The sequence below is a fragment of the Stigmatopora nigra genome, chromosome 5 (genome assembly GCF_051989575.1).
Source record: "Stigmatopora nigra isolate UIUO_SnigA chromosome 5, RoL_Snig_1.1, whole genome shotgun sequence".
Taxonomy (NCBI): domain Eukaryota; kingdom Metazoa; phylum Chordata; class Actinopteri; order Syngnathiformes; family Syngnathidae; genus Stigmatopora; species Stigmatopora nigra.
In genome coordinates this window covers 13761680-13775000 of record NC_135512.1, presented here as the reverse complement: position 1 = coordinate 13775000, position 13321 = coordinate 13761680, and the positions used below count along the sequence as shown (strand labels likewise).

Genomic DNA, 13321 nt, shown 5'->3' with positions numbered 1-13321 from the left:
TTGAATCCAGTGATACAAGTTGAAATCTCGGTGGAACCTGACAAGATGTGCTATGTGCAGGTGCTCAGGCACATAAAAAGGCAGCAGTTTCTCTTGGGTATGTACAAATCCTTTCTAGCTTTTTTCCATGTCGTATTTCTAAGCATTCTGCATTCTCAGACCATTGATCTGAGTTTAACTCCACGACCAACCTAATGTGTTGATATTAGGGGCACCAGCAAATCAACAATGACAGGCAGGATTTCTACGCTGTCAGAATATAGATCATACAATCTTACTTAGTCCTTGAGTATCAGGGTTCCGTGGTGTAATGGTTAGCACTCTGGACTTTGAATCCAGTGATCCGAGTTCAAATCTCGGTGGAACCTGACAAGATGTGCTACGCGCAGGAGTCGAGGCGCATATAAAGGCAGCAGTTTCTCTTGGGTATGTACAAATCCTGCCAAACTTTTTTCCATGTCGTATTTCTAAGCATCCTGCATTCTCAGACCATTGATCTGAGTTTAACTCCAAGACCAACCTAACATGATTATGTTAGCTGCACCATCAAATTAACAATCACAGACAGGATGTCTACGCTGTCAGAAAATAGATTATTCAATCTTACTTTCATACATATATCACGGTTCCATGGTGTAATGGTTAGCACTCTGGACTTTGAATCCAGTGATCCGAGTTCAAATCTCGGTGGAACTGATAAGATGTGCTATGCGTAGGAGCTGAAGTGCATATAAAGGCAGCAGTTCCTCTTGGGTATGTACAAACTCTACCTAATCTAATTCCATGAAGGTTGTCTTAGCATTCTCCATTCTCAGTTCATTGATCTGAGTTTAACTCCAAGACCAACCTATTATGTTGATATCAGCGGCACCAGCAAATCAACAATGACAGGCAGGATTTCTACGCTGTCAGAATATAGATCATACAATCTTACTTCAGCCTTGACTATCAGGGTTCCATGGTGTAATGGTTAGCACTCTGGACTTTGAATCGGGTGATCCGAGTTCAAATCTCGGTGGAACCTATCATTGTTTGCATCCTTCATGAATTGAAGCACAGTTTATGTCTGCAGTTTCTTTTAACTGAGTTCAAACGCAACCCATGCTATTTTCATGTCGTGTTTCTTACCATTCTGGATTCTGAATCCATTGATGAGTTTAACTCCAAGACCAACCTAACATGATTATGTTAGCTGCACCAGCTAATTAACAATGACACACAGGATGTCTACGCTGTCAGAAAATAGATTGTACAATCTTACTATTACTCTCATATCAGGGTTCCATGGTGTAATGGTTAGCACTCTGGACTTTGAATCCAGTGATCCGAGTTCAAATCTCGGTGGAACCTGACGAGATGTGCTGTGCGTAGGAGCTGAGGCGCATATAAAGGCAGCACTTCCTCTTGGATGTGTACAAACTCTACCTAATCTATTTCCATGTAGTTTTTCTAAGCATTCTGCATTCTCAGTCCATTGATCTGAGTTTAACTCCAAGACCAACCTAACATGTTGATATTAGGGGCACCAGCAAATCAACAATGACAGGCAGGATTTCTACGCTGTCAGAATATAGATCATATTCTCACATCAGGGTTCCATGGTGTAATGGTTAGCACTCTGGACTTTGAATCCATTGATCCGAGTTCAAATCTCGGTGGAACCTGACAAGATGTGCTATGCGTAGGAGCCGAGGCGCATATAAAGGCAGCATTTCCTCTTGGATATGTACAAACTCTACCTAATCTACTTCCATGTAGTTTTTCTAAGCATTCTGCATTCTCAGTCCATTGATCTGAGTTTAACTCCAAGACCAACCTAATATGTTGATATTATGGGCACCAGCAAATCAGCAATGACAGGCAGGATTTCTACGCTGTCAGAATATAGATCATACAATCTTACATCAGCCTTGAGTATCAGGGTTCCATGGTGTAATGGTTAGCACTCTGGGCTCTGAATCCAGCAATCCGAGTTCAAATCTCGGTGGAACTTAACGTTGTTTGAATCCTTCATGAATTGTAGCACAGTAAGTGTCTGCAGTTTCGTTTAAGTGAGTTCAAACGCAACCTATGCTATTTTCATGTCGTGTTTCTTACCATTCTGGATTCTGAATCCATTGATGAGTTTAACTCCAAGACCAACCTAACGTGATTATGTTCGCTGCACCAGCTAACTAAAAATGACACACAGGACGTCTACGCTGTCAGAAAATAGATTGTACAATCTTACTATTGCTCTCATATCAGGGTTCCATGGTGTAATGGTTAGCACTCTGGACTTTGAATCCAGTGATCCGAGTTCAAATCTCGGTGGAACTGATAAGATGTGCTATGCGTAGGAGCTGAAGTGCATATAAAGGCAGCAGTTCCTCTTGGGTATGTACAAACTCTACCTAATCTAATTCCATGAAGGTTGTCTTAGCATTCTCCATTCTCAGTTCATTGATCTGAGTTTAACTCCAAGACCAACCTATTATGTTGATATCAGCGGCACCAGCAAATCAACAATGACAGGCAGGATTTCTACGCTGTCAGAATATAGATCATACAATCTTACTTCAGCCTTGACTATCAGGGTTCCATGGTGTAATGGTTAGCACTCTGGACTTTGAATCGGGTGATCCGAGTTCAAATCTCGGTGGAACCTATCATTGTTTGCATCCTTCATGAATTGAAGCACAGTTTATGTCTGCAGTTTCTTTTAACTGAGTTCAAACGCAACCCATGCTATTTTCATGTCGTGTTTCTTACCATTCTGGATTCTGAATCCATTGATGAGTTTAACTCCAAGACCAACCTAACATGATTATGTTAGCTGCACCAGCTAATTAACAATGACAGACAGGATGTCTACGCTGTCAGAAAATAGATTGTACAATCTTACTATTACTCCCATATCAGGGTTCCGTGGTGTAATGGTTAGCACTCTGGACTTTGATCCAGTGATCCGAGTTCAAATCTCGGTGGAACCTGACAAGATGTGCTATGCGTAGGAGCTGAGGCGCATAAAAAGGCAGTGGTTTCTCTTGGGTATGTACAAAACCTGCCTAACTTTTTTTCCATGTCGTATTTCTAAGCATTCTGAATTTTAAGTCCATTGATCTGAGTTTAACTCCAAGACCAACCTAATATGTTGATATTAGCGACACCAGCAAATCAACAATGACAGGCAGGATTTCTACGCTGTCAGAATAAAGATCATACAATCTTACTGCAGACTTAAATATCAGGGTTCCATGGTGTAATGGTTAGCACTCTGGGCTCTAAATCCAGTGATCCGAGTTTAAATCTCGGTGGAACCTGACGTTGTTTGCATCCTTCATGAATTGAAGCGCAGTTTATGTCTGCCGTTTCTTTTAAGTGAGTTCAAACGCAACCCATGCTATTTTCATGTTGTGTTTCTTACCATTCTGGATTCTGAATCCATTGATGAGTTTAACTCCAAGACCAACCTAACATGATTATGTTAGCTGCACCGGGAAATTAACAATGACAGACAGGATGTCTCCGCTGTCAGAAAATAGATTGTACAATCTTACTATTACTCTCATATCAGGGTTCCATGGTGTAATGGTTAGCACTCTGGGCTCTGAATCCAGCAATCCGAGTTCAAATCTCGGTGGGACCTAATGTCGTTTGCATCCTTCATGAATTGAAGCACAGTTTATGTCTGCAGTTTCTCCTAAGTGAGTTCAAATGCAACCCATGCTATTTTCATGTTGTGTTTCTTACCATTCTGGATTCTGAATCCATTGATGAGTTTAACTTCAAGACCAACCTAATGTGATTATGTTAGCTGCACCAGCAAATTAACAATGACAGACAGGATGTCTACGCTGTCAGAAAATAGATTATACAATCTTACTTTTACTCCCATATCTGGGTTCCATGGTGTAATGGTTAGCACTCTGGACTTTGAATCCAGTGATACAAGTTGAAATCTCGGTGGAACCTGACAAGATGTGCTATGTGCAGGTGGTCAGGCACATAAAAAGGCAGCAGTTTCTCTTGGGTATGTACAAATCCTTTCTAGCTTTTTTCCATGTCGTATTTCTAAGCATTCTGCATTCTCAGACCATTGATCTGAGTTTAACTCCACGACCAACCTAATGTGTTGATATTAGGGGCACCAGCAAATCAACAATGACAGGCAGGATTTCTACGCTGTCAGAATATAGATCATACAATCTTACTTAGTCCTTGAGTATCAGGGTTCCGTGGTGTAATGGTTAGCACTCTGGACTTTGAATCCAGTGATCCGAGGTTCCAATCTCGGTGGAACCTGACAAGATGTGCTACGCGCAGGAGTCGAGGCGCATATAAAGGCAGCAGTTTCTCTTGGGTATGTACAAATCCTGCCAAACTTTTTTCCATGTCGTATTTCTAAGCATCCTGCATTCTCAGACCATTGATCTGAGTTTAACTCCAAGACCAACCTAACATGATTATGTTAGCTGCACCATCAAATTAACAATCACAGACAGGATGTCTACGCTGTCAGAAAATAGATTATTCAATCTTACTTTCATACATATATCACGGTTCCATGGTGTAATGGTTAGCACTCTGGACTTTGAATCCAGTGATCCGAGTTCAAATCTCGGTGGAACTGATAAGATGTGCTATGCGTAGGAGCTGAAGTGCATATAAAGGCAGCAGTTCCTCTTGGGTATGTACAAACTCTACCTAATCTAATTCCATGAAGGTTGTCTTAGCATTCTCCATTCTCAGTTCATTGATCTGAGTTTAACTCCAAGACCAACCTATTATGTTGATATCAGCGGCACCAGCAAATCAACAATGACAGGCAGGATTTCTACGCTGTCAGAATATAGATCATACAATCTTACTTCAGCCTTGACTATCAGGGTTCCATGGTGTAATGGTTAGCACTCTGGACTTTGAATCGGGTGATCCGAGTTCAAATCTCGGTGGAACCTATCATTGTTTGCATCCTTCATGAATTGAAGCACAGTTTATGTCTGCAGTTTCTTTTAACTGAGTTCAAACGCAACCCATGCTATTTTCATGTCGTGTTTCTTACCATTCTGGATTCTGAATCCATTGATGAGTTTAACTCCAAGACCAACCTAACATGATTATGTTAGCTGCACCAGCTAATTAACAATGACAGACAGGATGTCTACGCTGTCAGAAAATAGATTGTACAATCTTACTATTACTCCCATATCAGGGTTCCGTGGTGTAATGGTTAGCACTCTGGACTTTGATCCAGTGATCCGAGTTCAAATCTCGGTGGAACCTGACAAGATGTGCTATGCGTAGGAGCTGAGGCGCATAAAAAGGCAGTGGTTTCTCTTGGGTATGTACAAAACCTGCCTAACTTTTTTTCCATGTCGTATTTCTAAGCATTCTGAATTTTAAGTCCATTGATCTGAGTTTAACTCCAAGACCAACCTAATATGTTGATATTAGCGACACCAGCAAATCAACAATGACAGGCAGGATTTCTACGCTGTCAGAATAAAGATCATACAATCTTACTGCAGACTTAAATATCAGGGTTCCATGGTGTAATGGTTAGCACTCTGGGCTCTAAATCCAGTGATCCGAGTTTAAATCTCGGTGGAACCTGACGTTGTTTGCATCCTTCATGAATTGAAGCGCAGTTTATGTCTGCCGTTTCTTTTAAGTGAGTTCAAACGCAACCCATGCTATTTTCATGTTGTGTTTCTTACCATTCTGGATTCTGAATCCATTGATGAGTTTAACTCCAAGACCAACCTAACATGATTATGTTAGCTGCACCGGGAAATTAACAATGACAGACAGGATGTCTCCGCTGTCAGAAAATAGATTGTACAATCTTACTATTACTCTCATATCAGGGTTCCATGGTGTAATGGTTAGCACTCTGGGCTCTGAATCCAGCAATCCGAGTTCAAATCTCGGTGGGACCTAATGTCGTTTGCATCCTTCATGAATTGAAGCACAGTTTATGTCTGCAGTTTCTCCTAAGTGAGTTCAAATGCAACCCATGCTATTTTCATGTTGTGTTTCTTACCATTCTGGATTCTGAATCCATTGATGAGTTTAACTTCAAGACCAACCTAATGTGATTATGTTAGCTGCACCAGCAAATTAACAATGACAGACAGGATGTCTACGCTGTCAGAAAATAGATTATACAATCTTACTTTTACTCCCATATCTGGGTTCCATGGTGTAATGGTTAGCACTCTGGACTTTGAATCCAGTGATACAAGTTGAAATCTCGGTGGAACCTGACAAGATGTGCTATGTGCAGGTGGTCAGGCACATAAAAAGGCAGCAGTTTCTCTTGGGTATGTACAAATCCTTTCTAGCTTTTTTCCATGTCGTATTTCTAAGCATTCTGCATTCTCAGACCATTGATCTGAGTTTAACTCCACGACCAACCTAATGTGTTGATATTAGGGGCACCAGCAAATCAACAATGACAGGCAGGATTTCTACGCTGTCAGAATATAGATCATACAATCTTACTTAGTCCTTGAGTATCAGGGTTCCGTGGTGTAATGGTTAGCACTCTGGACTTTGAATCCAGTGATCCGAGGTTCCAATCTCGGTGGAACCTGACAAGATGTGCTACGCGCAGGAGTCGAGGCGCATATAAAGGCAGCAGTTTCTCTTGGGTATGTACAAATCCTGCCAAACTTTTTTCCATGTCGTATTTCTAAGCATCCTGCATTCTCAGACCATTGATCTGAGTTTAACTCCAAGACCAACCTAACATGATTATGTTAGCTGCACCATCAAATTAACAATCACAGACAGGATGTCTACGCTGTCAGAAAATAGATTATTCAATCTTACTTTCATACATATATCACGGTTCCATGGTGTAATGGTTAGCACTCTGGACTTTGAATCCAGTGATCCGAGTTCAAATCTCGGTGGAACTGATAAGATGTGCTATGCGTAGGAGCTGAAGTGCATATAAAGGCAGCAGTTCCTCTTGGGTATGTACAAACTCTACCTAATCTAATTCCATGAAGGTTGTCTTAGCATTCTCCATTCTCAGTTCATTGATCTGAGTTTAACTCCAAGACCAACCTATTATGTTGATATCAGCGGCACCAGCAAATCAACAATGACAGGCAGGATTTCTACGCTGTCAGAATATAGATCATACAATCTTACTTCAGCCTTGACTATCAGGGTTCCATGGTGTAATGGTTAGCACTCTGGACTTTGAATCGGGTGATCCGAGTTCAAATCTCGGTGGAACCTATCATTGTTTGCATCCTTCATGAATTGAAGCACAGTTTATGTCTGCAGTTTCTTTTAACTGAGTTCAAACGCAACCCATGCTATTTTCATGTCGTGTTTCTTACCATTCTGGATTCTGAATCCATTGATGAGTTTAACTCCAAGACCAACCTAACATGATTATGTTAGCTGCACCAGCTAATTAACAATGACACACAGGATGTCTACGCTGTCAGAAAATAGATTGTACAATCTTACTATTACTCTCATATCAGGGTTCCATGGTGTAATGGTTAGCACTCTGGACTTTGAATCCAGTGATCCGAGTTCAAATCTCGGTGGAACCTGACGAGATGTGCTGTGCGTAGGAGCTGAGGCGCATATAAAGGCAGCACTTCCCCTTGGATGTGTACAAACTCTACCTAATCTATTTCCATGTAGTTTTTCTAAGCATTCTGCATTCTCAGTCCATTGATCTGAGTTTAACTCCAAGACCAACCTAATATGTTGATATTAGGGGCACCAGCAAATCAACAATGACAGGCAGGATTTCTACGCTGTCAGAATATAGATCATATTCTCACATCAGGGTTCCATGGTGTAATGGTTAGCACTCTGGACTTTGAATCCATTGATCCGAGTTCAAATCTCGGTGGAACCTGACAAGATGTGCTATGCGTAGGAGCCGAGGCGCATATAAAGGCAGCATTTCCTCTTGGATATGTACAAACTCTACCTAATCTACTTCCATGTAGTTTTTCTAAGCATTCTGCATTCTCAGTCCATTGATCTGAGTTTAACTCCAAGACCAACCTAATATGTTGATATTATGGGCACCAGCAAATCAGCAATGACAGGCAGGATTTCTACGCTGTCAGAATATAGATCATACAATCTTACATCAGCCTTGAGTATCAGGGTTCCATGGTGTAATGGTTAGCACTCTGGGCTCTGAATCCAGCAATCCGAGTTCAAATCTCGGTGGAACTTAACGTTGTTTGAATCCTTCATGAATTGTAGCACAGTAACTGTCTGCAGTTTCGTTTAAGTGAGTTCAAACGCAACCTATGCTATTTTCATGTCGTGTTTCTTACCATTCTGGATTCTGAATCCATTGATGAGTTTAACTCCAAGACCAACCTAACGTGATTATGTTCGCTGCACCAGCTAACTAAAAATGACACACAGGATGTCTACGCTGTCAGAAAATAGATTGTACAATCTTACTATTGCTCTCATATCAGGGTTCCATGGTGTAATGGTTAGCACTCTGGAATTTGAATCCAGTGATCCGAGTTCAAATCTCGGTGGAACCTGACAAGATGTGCAACGAGTAGGAGCTGAGGCGCACATAAAGGCAGCACTTCCTCTTGGGTATGTACAAACTCTACTTACTCTATTTCCATGTACTTTTTCTGAGCATTCTGCATTCTCAGTCCATTGATCTGAGTTTAACTCCAAGACCAACCTAATGTGTTGATAATAGGGGCACCAGCAAATCAACAATGACAGGCAGGATTTCTACGCTGTCAGAATATAGATCATACAATCTTACTTCTGCCTTGAGTATCAGGGTTCCATGGTGTAATGGTTAGCACTCTGGGCTCTGAATCCAGCAATCCGAGTTCAAATCTCGGTGGAACCTAACGTTGTTTGCACCTTCATGAATTGAAGCACCGTTAGTGCCTGCAGTTTCTTTTAAGTGAGTTCAAACGCTACCCATGCTATTTTCATGTCGTGTTTCTTACCATTCTGGATTCTGAATCCATTGATGAGTTTAACTCCAAGACCAACCTAACATGATTATGTTAGCTGCACCAGCTAATTAACAATGACAGACAGGATGTCTACGCTGTCAGAAAATAGATTGTACAATCTTACTATTACTCCCATATCAGGGTTCCGTGGTGTAATGGTTAGCACTCTGGACTTTGATCCAGTGATCCGAGTTCAAATCTCGGTGGAACCTGACAAGATGTGCTATGCGTAGGAGCTGAGGCGCATAAAAAGGCAGTGGTTTCTCTTGGGTATGTACAAAACCTGCCTAACTTTTTTTCCATGTCGTATTTCTAAGCATTCTGAATTTTAAGTCCATTGATCTGAGTTTAACTCCAAGACCAACCTAATATGTTGATATTAGCGACACCAGCAAATCAACAATGACAGGCAGGATTTCTACGCTGTCAGAATAAAGATCATACAATCTTACTGCAGACTTAAATATCAGGGTTCCATGGTGTAATGGTTAGCACTCTGGGCTCTAAATCCAGTGATCCGAGTTTAAATCTCGGTGGAACCTGACGTTGTTTGCATCCTTCATGAATTGAAGCGCAGTTTATGTCTGCCGTTTCTTTTAAGTGAGTTCAAACGCAACCCATGCTATTTTCATGTTGTGTTTCTTACCATTCTGGATTCTGAATCCATTGATGAGTTTAACTCCATGACCAACCTAACATGATTATGTTAGCTGCACCGGGAAATTAACAATGACAGACAGGATGTCTACGCTGTCAGAAAATAGATTGTACAATCTTACTATTACTCTCATATCAGGGTTCCATGGTGTAATGGTTAGCACTCTGGGCTCTGAATCCAGCAATCCGAGTTCAAATCTCGGTGGGACCTAATGTCGTTTGCATCCTTCATGAATTGAAGCACAGTTTATGTCTGCAGTTTCTCCTAAGTGAGTTCAAATGCAACCCATGCTATTTTCATGTTGTGTTTCTTACCATTCTGGATTCTGAATCCATTGATGAGTTTAACTTCAAGACCAACCTAATGTGATTATGTTAGCTGCACCAGCAAATTAACAATGACAGACAGGATGTCTACGCTGTCAGAAAATAGATTATACAATCTTACTTTTACTCCCATATCTGGGTTCCATGGTGTAATGGTTAGCACTCTGGACTTTGAATCCAGTGATACAAGTTGAAATCTCGGTGGAACCTGACAAGATGTGCTATGTGCAGGTGCTCAGGCACATAAAAAGGCAGCAGTTTCTCTTGGGTATGTACAAATCCTTTCTAGCTTTTTTCCATGTCGTATTTCTAAGCATTCTGCATTCTCAGACCATTGATCTGAGTTTAACTCCACGACCAACCTAATGTGTTGATATTAGGGGCACCAGCAAATCAACAATGACAGGCAGGATTTCTACGCTGTCAGAATATATATCATACAATCTTACTTAGTCCTTGAGTATCAGGGTTCCGTGGTGTAATGGTTAGCACTCTGGACTTTGAATCCAGTGATCCGAGTTCAAATCTCGGTGGAACCTGACAAGATGTGCTACGCGCAGGAGTCGAGGCGCATATAAAGGCAGCAGTTTCTCTTGGGTATGTACAAATCCTGCCAAACTTTTTTCCATGTCGTATTTCTAAGCATCCTGCATTCTCAGACCATTGATCTGAGTTTAACTCCAAGACCAACCTAACATGATTATGTTAGCTGCACCATCAAATTAACAATCACAGACAGGATGTCTACGCTGTCAGAAAATAGATTATTCAATCTTACTTTCATACATATATCACGGTTCCATGGTGTAATGGTTAGCACTCTGGACTTTGAATCCAGTGATCCGAGTTCAAATCTCGGTGGAACTGATAAGATGTGCTATGTGTAGGAGCTGAAGTGCATATAAAGGCAGCAGTTCCTCTTGGGTATGTACAAACTCTACCTAATCTAATTCCATGAAGGTTGTCTTAGCATTCTCCATTCTCAGTTCATTGATCTGAGTTTAACTCCAAGACCAACCTATTATGTTGATATCAGCGGCACCAGCAAATCAACAATGACAGGCAGGATTTCTACGCTGTCAGAATATAGATCATACAATCTTACTTCAGCCTTGACTATCAGGGTTCCATGGTGTAAAGGTTAGCACTCTGGACTTTGAATCGGGTGATCCGAGTTCAAATCTCGGTGGAACCTATCATTGTTTGCATCCTTCATGAATTGAAGCACAGTTTATGTCTGCAGTTTCTTTTAACTGAGTTCAAACGCAACCCATGCTATTTTCATGTCGTGTTTCTTACCATTCTGGATTCTGAATCCATTGATGAGTTTAACTCCAAGACCAACCTAACATGATTATGTTAGCTGCACCAGCTAATTAACAATGACACACAGGATGTCTACGCTGTCAGAAAATAGATTGTACAATCTTACTATTACTCTCATATCAGGGTTCCATGGTGTAATGGTTAGCACTCTGGACTTTGAATCCAGTGATCCGAGTTCAAATCTCGGTGGAACCAGACGAGATGTGCTGTGCGTAGGAGCTGAGGCGCATATAAAGGCAGCACTTCCTCTTGGATGTGTACAAACTCTACCTAATCTATTTCCATGTAGTTTTTCTAAGCATTCTGCATTCTCAGTCCATTGATCTGAGTTTAACTCCAAGACCAACCTAATATGTTGATATTAGGGGCACCAGCAAATCAACAATGACAGGCAGGATTTCTACGCTGTCAGAATATAGATCATACAATCTTACATCGGACTGGATTATCAGGGTTCCATGGTGTAATGGTTAGCACTCTGGGCTCTGAATCCAGCAATCTGAGTTCAAATCTCAGTGGAACCTAATGTTGTTTGCATCCTTCATGAATTGAAGCACAGTTAGTGTCTGCAGTTTCTTTTAACTGAGTTCAAACGCAACCCATGCTATTTTCATGTCGTGTTTCTTACCATTCTGGATTCTGAATCCATTGATGAGTTTAACTCCAAGACCAACCTAACATGATTATGTTAGCTGCACCAGCTAATTAACAATGACACACAGGATGTCTACGCTGTCAGAAAATAGATTGTACAATCTTACTATAACTCTCATATCAGGGTTCCATGGTGTAATGGTTAGCACTCTGGACTTTGAATCCAGTGATCCGAGTTCAAATCTCGGTGGAACCTGACAAGATGTGCTGTGCGTAGGAGCTGAGGCGCAAATAAAGGCAGCACTTCCTCTTGGATATGTACAAACTCTACCTAATCTATTTCCATGTAGTTTTTCTAAGCATTCTGCATTCTCAGTCCATTGATCTGAGTTTAACTCCAAGACCAACCTAATATGTTGATATTAGGGGCACCAGCAAATCAACAATGACAGGCAGGATTTCTACGCTGTCAGAATATAGATCATACAATCTTACGTCAAACCGGATTATCAGGGTTCCATGGTGTAATGGTTAGCACTCTGGGCTCTGAATGCAGCAATCTGAGTTCAAATCTCAGTGGAACCTAATGTTGTTTGCATCCTTCATGAATTGAAGCACAGTTAGTGTCTGCAGTTTCTTTTAACTGAGTTCAAACGCAACCCATGCTATTTTCATGTCGTGTTTCTTACCATTCTGGATTCTGAATCCATTGAAGAGTTTAACTCCAAGACCAACCTAACATGATTATGTTAGCTGCACCAGCTAATTAACAATGACACACAGGATGTCTACGCTGTCAGAAAAAAGATTGTACAATCTTACTATTACTCTCATGTCAGGGTTCCATGGTGTAATGGTTAGCACTCTGGACTTTGAATCCAGTGATCCGAGTTCAAATCTCGGTGGAACCTGACAAGATGTGCTGTGCGTAGGAGCTGAGGCGCATATAAAGGCAGCACTTCCTCTTGGATATGTACAAACTCTACCTAATCTATTTCCATGTAGTTTTTCTAAGCATTCTGCATTCTCAGTCCATTGATCTGAGTTTAACTCCAAGACCAACCTAATATGTTGATATTAGGGGCACCCGCAAATCAACAATGACAGGCAGGATTTCTACGCTGTCAGAATATAGATCATATTCTCATATCAGGGTTCCATGGTGTAATGGTTAGCACTCTGGACTTTGAATCCATTGATCTGAGTTCAAATCTCGGTGGAACCTGACAAGATGTGCTATGCGTAGGAGCCGAGGCGCATATAAAGGCAGCACTTCCTCTTGGATATGTACAAACTCTACCTAATCTATTTCCATGTAGTTTTTCTAAGCATTCTGCATTCTCAGTCCATTGATCTGAGTTTAACTCCAAGACCAACCTAATATGTTGATATTATGGGCACCAGCAAATCAGCAATGACAGGCAGGATTTCTACGCTGTCAGAATATA

The 13321-nt window shown here is 41.1% G+C and overlaps 30 non-coding genes across 30 annotated transcripts; all 30 read left to right on the top strand.

Moving 5' to 3' along the window:
* Nucleotides 1-296: 296 nt before the first annotated feature.
* On the top strand, nt 297-368 carry trnaq-uug (transfer RNA glutamine (anticodon UUG)). Its single transcript has one exon. It is a non-coding gene; the product is annotated as a tRNA-Gln (tRNA).
* Nucleotides 369-624: 256 nt separating this feature from the next.
* trnaq-uug (transfer RNA glutamine (anticodon UUG)) lies at nt 625-696 on the top strand. Its single transcript has one exon. It is a non-coding gene; the product is annotated as a tRNA-Gln (tRNA).
* A 256-nt stretch (nt 697-952) lies between these two features.
* On the top strand, nt 953-1024 carry trnaq-uug (transfer RNA glutamine (anticodon UUG)). Its single transcript has one exon. It is a non-coding gene; the product is annotated as a tRNA-Gln (tRNA).
* Nucleotides 1025-1278: 254 nt separating this feature from the next.
* trnaq-uug (transfer RNA glutamine (anticodon UUG)) lies at nt 1279-1350 on the top strand. The gene has a single exon. It is a non-coding gene; the product is annotated as a tRNA-Gln (tRNA).
* Nucleotides 1351-1592: 242 nt separating this feature from the next.
* On the top strand, nt 1593-1664 carry trnaq-uug (transfer RNA glutamine (anticodon UUG)). Its single transcript has one exon. It is a non-coding gene; the product is annotated as a tRNA-Gln (tRNA).
* A 257-nt stretch (nt 1665-1921) lies between these two features.
* Nucleotides 1922-1993, top strand: trnaq-cug (transfer RNA glutamine (anticodon CUG)). The gene has a single exon. It is a non-coding gene; the product is annotated as a tRNA-Gln (tRNA).
* Nucleotides 1994-2247: 254 nt separating this feature from the next.
* On the top strand, nt 2248-2319 carry trnaq-uug (transfer RNA glutamine (anticodon UUG)). Its single transcript has one exon. It is a non-coding gene; the product is annotated as a tRNA-Gln (tRNA).
* Nucleotides 2320-2575: 256 nt separating this feature from the next.
* trnaq-uug (transfer RNA glutamine (anticodon UUG)) lies at nt 2576-2647 on the top strand. The gene has a single exon. It is a non-coding gene; the product is annotated as a tRNA-Gln (tRNA).
* Nucleotides 2648-3556: 909 nt separating this feature from the next.
* trnaq-cug (transfer RNA glutamine (anticodon CUG)) lies at nt 3557-3628 on the top strand. Its single transcript has one exon. It is a non-coding gene; the product is annotated as a tRNA-Gln (tRNA).
* A 583-nt stretch (nt 3629-4211) lies between these two features.
* On the top strand, nt 4212-4284 carry trnaq-uug (transfer RNA glutamine (anticodon UUG)). Its single transcript has one exon. It is a non-coding gene; the product is annotated as a tRNA-Gln (tRNA).
* Nucleotides 4285-4540: 256 nt separating this feature from the next.
* On the top strand, nt 4541-4612 carry trnaq-uug (transfer RNA glutamine (anticodon UUG)). The gene has a single exon. It is a non-coding gene; the product is annotated as a tRNA-Gln (tRNA).
* A 256-nt stretch (nt 4613-4868) lies between these two features.
* On the top strand, nt 4869-4940 carry trnaq-uug (transfer RNA glutamine (anticodon UUG)). The gene has a single exon. It is a non-coding gene; the product is annotated as a tRNA-Gln (tRNA).
* Nucleotides 4941-5849: 909 nt separating this feature from the next.
* On the top strand, nt 5850-5921 carry trnaq-cug (transfer RNA glutamine (anticodon CUG)). The gene has a single exon. It is a non-coding gene; the product is annotated as a tRNA-Gln (tRNA).
* Nucleotides 5922-6504: 583 nt separating this feature from the next.
* trnaq-uug (transfer RNA glutamine (anticodon UUG)) lies at nt 6505-6577 on the top strand. The gene has a single exon. It is a non-coding gene; the product is annotated as a tRNA-Gln (tRNA).
* A 256-nt stretch (nt 6578-6833) lies between these two features.
* On the top strand, nt 6834-6905 carry trnaq-uug (transfer RNA glutamine (anticodon UUG)). The gene has a single exon. It is a non-coding gene; the product is annotated as a tRNA-Gln (tRNA).
* Nucleotides 6906-7161: 256 nt separating this feature from the next.
* On the top strand, nt 7162-7233 carry trnaq-uug (transfer RNA glutamine (anticodon UUG)). The gene has a single exon. It is a non-coding gene; the product is annotated as a tRNA-Gln (tRNA).
* Nucleotides 7234-7487: 254 nt separating this feature from the next.
* trnaq-uug (transfer RNA glutamine (anticodon UUG)) lies at nt 7488-7559 on the top strand. The gene has a single exon. It is a non-coding gene; the product is annotated as a tRNA-Gln (tRNA).
* A 242-nt stretch (nt 7560-7801) lies between these two features.
* trnaq-uug (transfer RNA glutamine (anticodon UUG)) lies at nt 7802-7873 on the top strand. Its single transcript has one exon. It is a non-coding gene; the product is annotated as a tRNA-Gln (tRNA).
* Nucleotides 7874-8130: 257 nt separating this feature from the next.
* On the top strand, nt 8131-8202 carry trnaq-cug (transfer RNA glutamine (anticodon CUG)). Its single transcript has one exon. It is a non-coding gene; the product is annotated as a tRNA-Gln (tRNA).
* A 254-nt stretch (nt 8203-8456) lies between these two features.
* trnaq-uug (transfer RNA glutamine (anticodon UUG)) lies at nt 8457-8528 on the top strand. The gene has a single exon. It is a non-coding gene; the product is annotated as a tRNA-Gln (tRNA).
* A 257-nt stretch (nt 8529-8785) lies between these two features.
* trnaq-cug (transfer RNA glutamine (anticodon CUG)) lies at nt 8786-8857 on the top strand. Its single transcript has one exon. It is a non-coding gene; the product is annotated as a tRNA-Gln (tRNA).
* A 908-nt stretch (nt 8858-9765) lies between these two features.
* trnaq-cug (transfer RNA glutamine (anticodon CUG)) lies at nt 9766-9837 on the top strand. Its single transcript has one exon. It is a non-coding gene; the product is annotated as a tRNA-Gln (tRNA).
* A 583-nt stretch (nt 9838-10420) lies between these two features.
* trnaq-uug (transfer RNA glutamine (anticodon UUG)) lies at nt 10421-10492 on the top strand. The gene has a single exon. It is a non-coding gene; the product is annotated as a tRNA-Gln (tRNA).
* Nucleotides 10493-10748: 256 nt separating this feature from the next.
* On the top strand, nt 10749-10820 carry trnaq-uug (transfer RNA glutamine (anticodon UUG)). Its single transcript has one exon. It is a non-coding gene; the product is annotated as a tRNA-Gln (tRNA).
* A 256-nt stretch (nt 10821-11076) lies between these two features.
* trnaq-uug (transfer RNA glutamine (anticodon UUG)) lies at nt 11077-11148 on the top strand. Its single transcript has one exon. It is a non-coding gene; the product is annotated as a tRNA-Gln (tRNA).
* Nucleotides 11149-11402: 254 nt separating this feature from the next.
* On the top strand, nt 11403-11474 carry trnaq-uug (transfer RNA glutamine (anticodon UUG)). The gene has a single exon. It is a non-coding gene; the product is annotated as a tRNA-Gln (tRNA).
* Nucleotides 11475-11731: 257 nt separating this feature from the next.
* Nucleotides 11732-11803, top strand: trnaq-cug (transfer RNA glutamine (anticodon CUG)). The gene has a single exon. It is a non-coding gene; the product is annotated as a tRNA-Gln (tRNA).
* A 254-nt stretch (nt 11804-12057) lies between these two features.
* On the top strand, nt 12058-12129 carry trnaq-uug (transfer RNA glutamine (anticodon UUG)). The gene has a single exon. It is a non-coding gene; the product is annotated as a tRNA-Gln (tRNA).
* Nucleotides 12130-12712: 583 nt separating this feature from the next.
* On the top strand, nt 12713-12784 carry trnaq-uug (transfer RNA glutamine (anticodon UUG)). The gene has a single exon. It is a non-coding gene; the product is annotated as a tRNA-Gln (tRNA).
* A 242-nt stretch (nt 12785-13026) lies between these two features.
* Nucleotides 13027-13098, top strand: trnaq-uug (transfer RNA glutamine (anticodon UUG)). Its single transcript has one exon. It is a non-coding gene; the product is annotated as a tRNA-Gln (tRNA).
* Nucleotides 13099-13321: the final 223 nt, after the last annotated feature.